Source organism: Grammomys surdaster, unplaced genomic scaffold (assembly GCF_004785775.1).
Source record: "Grammomys surdaster isolate TR1022 unplaced genomic scaffold, NIH_TR_1.0 136, whole genome shotgun sequence".
NCBI lineage: Eukaryota > Metazoa > Chordata > Mammalia > Rodentia > Muridae > Grammomys > Grammomys surdaster.
The window spans coordinates 14,582,801-14,588,398 of record NW_021604594.1 but is presented as its reverse complement, the minus strand read 5'-3'; the positions used below and the strand labels follow the sequence as shown (position 1 = coordinate 14,588,398).

At 36.7% G+C, this 5,598-nt stretch overlaps 1 protein-coding gene across 2 annotated transcripts in view; it reads left to right on the top strand.

Annotated features, from left to right (window-relative positions):
- Ubr3 (ubiquitin protein ligase E3 component n-recognin 3) overlaps nt 1–5,598 on the top strand; it is a 145,784-nt gene that overhangs the window by 13,586 nt on the left and 126,600 nt on the right. The gene's annotated exons all lie outside the window — the stretch shown is intronic.

Here is a 5,598-nt window from a genome sequence, read left to right as displayed (position 1 = left end):
TAGAATAGAATAGAATAGAATAGAATAGAATAGAATAGAATAGAATAAAATTTCTCTTCACTTGTTGTTTGGACTGGGTGTCTTGTTGAATCTGGAACTTGGTGTTTAGGCTACACTTTCTGGCTACTGAGCCCCTAGTCTGCCTATCTTCCCTCTGCTGTTGCTGGGGTTACAAATGGGTGCTACTCTTTCTTGCTTTTTGTGTGCTGGGATCCAAATTCAGGACCTCATGCTTACTTAGCAAGGACTTTATCCACGGGGCCATTTCCCTGACTCGCCTACTTTTCCTTTGGGCATTTAGCATTCTTTGCTTAATTCTCACATGTGTGTTCTGTCTGAGTCAGTTGTTAATAGATGATTCTCATAAGTTTTGGTTCCTTCCTTCTCTGTGTTCTGTACAATTGATGCCTGACATGTGAGTTGTTCCTTGTTGGCTGCCCTACATATTGTTCATATATTATTCTTTTATGTATTTTTAACTTTATTTTTAAGCATACAGCTATTTTCCTGGAAATAGTTTGAAAATGTTAAGAAACAAATCATAAAAAACCTCTTGGGTCTGATGAAGTGCTGAGTTTGCAGTTAATTTTTGTCTTCTGAGGAAAGATTCTTTTGAGTTGTTGATTGAAAGTCTCATGAATTGGCTGGGCGGTGGTGGCACACGCCTTTAATCCCAGCACTTGGGAGGCAGAGGCAGGTGGATTTCTGAGTTCGAGGCCAGCCTGGTCTACAGAGTGAGTTCCAGGATAGCCAGGGCTATACAGGGAAACCCTGTCTCAAAAAACCAAAAAAAAAAAAAAAAAAAGAAAGTCTCATGAATTAATGTAACTTTGACTGTGGATGTAGTTAAATGGGAAAGTGGTTGCCTAGCAGTTGCAAGTTTCAATCTCTGGAGCCTTAAAAATTACTTCTTGCCTTCTGTCTGTCTATCTATATCTTTTTGCTATCTATCTGCTCTCTATGAATCCTTTCTCTCTCTCTCTCTCTCTCTCTCTCTCTCTCTCTCTCTCTCTCTCTTTCTCTCTCTCTCTTTCTCTCTTTGTCTCTCTCTGTCTCTCTCTAGCATCTATCTATAGCTATTCATTCATTCATTCATTCATTCATTCATTCATTCATGTTTTTATTTATTTTTACTTTTAGACAGGGTCGCAATCATGGAGCTCTCTGGCTGTTCTGGAATTGACTTGTTGACCAGGCTGGCCTCAAATTCAAAAAAGATCCATCTGCCTCTGTCTCATGAGTGCTTGGATTAAAGGTCTGTTCTACCACACCTGGTTCTTGCTTGAACTTTGTAATTTCCAGTGTTATTATGGGAACAGATACCATTTATACCATTCTTGATCTAACATATGAGTACTATGCTTTCAGAGGTATTTATCTCTGATGTTGGGTAATTTTCTTACATTTATGTGCTGATAAATACTTAAGGACACAGAAACATTCTCTGTGCATTCAGGGGATAATTTCTCTGAGTTTTTTCTCTTTGATGTAGCTCAAGGTGTAGCTGCACTCACCTTCCTAGAACAAGTTCTGTCTTCCCAACTCAGGAAATTTGCCTAGGCTATTTTGGTTCTTGTTTGTGTGGGTCTGGGAAAGTCTCCTAAGGGAGTAAGCTGACTTTAGTAGGGCTCAATCTGTTTCCTACCTATTGCCTGATGTCCAGATTGTTGAAAAATAGCACTTTGTACTTTAGTTTTATTTTGGTTGTTTTAAATGAAAGAGTTAATTTGATATCTAATTTATCTAGGGCAGAAGTTAATATCAATATCCCAAGTATCTTGTATCTTTGTTTTTGATGTAGGATTTCTTTCTTTATTTATTTTTATTAATAAGGTATGTTTTTGGAGTAAATAGTATTATCATCAGAGTGGCTTCTTGGTTTCCATTACAATTAAGTGATAGGTTTTTTTTGTTTTGTTTTTGCTTTTGTTTTTCTTTTTTTCTTTGGTTTTTTCGAGAGAGGGTTTCTCTGTGTGCTTTTGTTTTTCAAGAAAGGGTTTCTCTATGTAGCTTGGGAGGTTCTGGAACTCATTCTGTAGACCAGGCTGGCTTTGAACTCACAGAGATGTACCTGTCTCTGACTCCCAAGTGCTGGGATTAAAGATGTGCACCACCACCTGTAGTTAAGTAGTGTTTTGATTGAAATATATTGAAGAAAATGTGATATGTCTACCTTCTCTCCTGGAAAACAAATATGTTTTTTAATGATATACTAAATTCCTTTAATTATGTACATATTTTTGTAGTACAGTCTTATGTGTTAAATTCACCTCTCTTTCCCTCCTCTCTTCTCTCCATTGAATCTAAGACCTTAATGCTAAGAAATCTTCCACTTGGTTATATCCCCATTTCTGAAAATATGTTCTGCTCTATTTTTGGGGGAGAATTATCACCTTTTAGAAGAGGACCCAAACTTGGTACAAGTTGATGGGCTTATGTACAGATTTCATGTATAAATTTATCTGGAAACCTATCGTGTTAACTTTTTTTTTTAAACAAAAAATATAATTATAATTAACTTATAAAGACAGGGTACTTTGTAGTCCTGGCTGTCCTGGAAGTCACAAAAATCCTCCTGCCTTTACTTCTTGATGCTGGGATTATCTTTTAAACTTACATAAATCACTGTATTTACAGTTGAAATGCAATTTTGAAATCAGATGTGGTCTCACAGTTCTAGGACTTGAGATGTAGAGGCAGGAGGATCAGGAGTTCAATGATAGCCATTGTCTCAAAAGAATTTTTTTGTTTTTGTGGAGAGAGTGTATTTGGATATTATTTAAAAAACTTTATTCTTTGTCTCCCCCCCCCCCTTGTTCTCATTTCATTTCATACTGTGAGAGACATCTTACTGTGTTCTCTGTGCTATTCTCCATCTCCTGTACTGGAGTTATTGTCTATTTAATAGTTCAGTGCAGTAATGGGCTAGTCTGGTTACTAGTTAAGAAGACTTCTGTGTTTTCTATCCTCTGGCTGCATACCTTTTGGATGCCTTGTTGGCAAGCTGTTGTCCAAAAGTCTCATGCTTGTTTATGAGCATAACGTTTGATTAGATCACATCACACTTTGGGTGAGCTGCTTAGGACTTGGGAAACAGATGATCTTTGTGAGCTTGAGGTCAGGGTGGCCTACATAGCGGGTTCCAGGACAGGGTTCCAGAGCTATGTAGTGAGGCTGTGTCTCCACAGCCCTAAAAATAAAACTTAAATTCTCATTTGTTTACATATTGTTCATGCTTTACTTTATAAAAAAAGTTTATAACAGACTGTATTATGGCCTTTAAAGCAGAAAATATTATCCCTTTAAGAAAAAAAAATGGCTGAATTCTGTACTCTAGCTGCAGGTTTTTGTGAATTTAAAACTTACTTTCCTTTCCTAAACAAGTAAAATTGTAAGGAAACATGTGGATACATATTAAGATCTTATTCAAATCTAAGAACAATGAAAGAATGAATATAAATAATATGTTCTTGGTTTTACTATGACATTTTCTTTATCATAAACTAGTCTAAATGTAACAGTCACTTAATCATTTAAATTTCATGCTGAAAGTTGAGAGGAAGGAGTTACTTAGGAATGTGTGATGTACTTCAGAAGTGAGCTCCAGGGTAGGGAGCGGGATTAAAGGTTTGTGGGGAAAAGTTAGGTGAGTGGCACATGCTTTGTACCAGCTTTCTCCTTTCATCTGGCAATGACTTATTTATTATCAATTAGGGTTTGCTCTCAGCTATAAGTAGTATTTTGGTTAGAGTTTCAAGTTGTGCAATTTCTTATAATATGCAGCCATCTCCATTCCTTCTTGTAAAAGGACTGGATTTTTTTTGAATTTGCAAACATTTATGTATGAGTATAGTATGTGAGAAGGATGAAAGAAAAAAAAAAGACTTTGTTAAGAATTGTAGTCATGGGCTGGAGAGATGGCTCAGTGGTTGAGAGCACTGACTGCTCTTCCAGAGGTCCTGAGTTCAATTCCCAGCAACCACATGGTGGCTCACAACCATCTGTAATGGGATCTGATGCCCTCTTCTGGTGTCTCTGAACTGAGAGACAGTGTACTGACATACATAAAATGAATAAATAAATTGTAAAAAGAAAAAATAAATAAAAAGAATTGTAGTTATAAGATTCTGTGAATATACACTGATAAATATTTTGTAAACAGGAAAAACTATAAGATAGGACCTCTATTTCTAAAACTGTTATTATGTTGTCAAATTTTAATCTTTAATAACTACTCAGTTGCTCATCCTCTAATTTACCCTAAAGTAAAAGAGGGTTAAATTTCTACAAACTGGGCCTGTAACACTGCAAATAGTATTACTTTTTTTTTCTTATTGAGAAAATAAGAAGTGGTGGATTGTTTGTGTTAAAGGTGTATATGCATGTAGCTATATGTGTGTATATGGATTTCATCCTTCCTTAATTTGTTGATGAAAATCTAACCAGAGTCCTACATATACTGAGCATGTGTTCTGAACTATACCTCAAATTTGCAGGAATAATGAGTTGTGATTTTAATGTAAGTTATCAATTCCTAGGTTAGGAAATCTTGTATTTTTTTGTTGTTACCTACTTTAAATACAAAGGAGAGAATTTATAAAATGTCAGTGTACAGTTTATAAGAGTTTCTGGGGGCATATATGGTGGTGTATACCTGTAATACCAGCAGTGGGAGGCGGTGGTAGAAAGATTAGGAGTTCAAAGGCGACCTCAGCTATTTTAGGGATATTTGAAACTAGTCTGGGCCATGAGATCTTGCCTGAAAATCCCCATGACAAGCCCCCTTCCAAAACAAAGTAGAATAACCCCCTGCAGTCTGGGTATTCATGGATAACTCTCCTCTTTAGAAAATACCACAAAGTATTTATCTTATATCTTAATTCTAATTTAAAATGAACTCAAGCTAATGTAGTTATAAAATCTGAAAGTAAATGCAAATTTCAGAAGGTTAGGAAGGGGATGAGAGATGGTTCAGGGGTTAAGAGAGCTTGCTGTTCCACTAAAAGGCCCATGGTTGGTTCCTAGTACATCTCATGCTCACAACTTCCTGTTACTCCAACTGCAGAGGCTCTGGAACCAGGGCTCCTCAGCTCCAGGCTCCCCAGTGTGGATACACACATACACATAAATAAAACTTGCATCTTTAAAAAGCAATCTGTAGAAGGTTAAAGGATTATATACTAAGATTAGAAAGAGGTTAGAGAAGGTCATCCTTAATGCTGGAGTAATAAGCTAAGTGAACTGAGTCAAAGGTTAAGATGGGACAGTGTGCCATTCTGGGCTAAAACACACAGTAATATTTAAGTAACCCTTTGGCTAGTATCAATCATAAACATGTTCTGTTTTCTTCTTCTTCTGTTCTACCATTAATAAGTGACTGTGTGGGATAATTTTTTCCTAATTCAGCTTTTCCTGATCAATTTTTATGTTTATTAATCACCAATGGCACTTAGATTTTGTTAGGCTTAAATTGTTCCTTCTTTATTTCCTCCCCTCCCCTCTCCTTTTCTTCTTTCTCTCCTCCATTTTTCCTTCTTTCCTTTGTCCCTCCCTCCCTCCCTCCCTCCCTCCCTCCCTCCCTCCCTCCCTCCCTCCCTC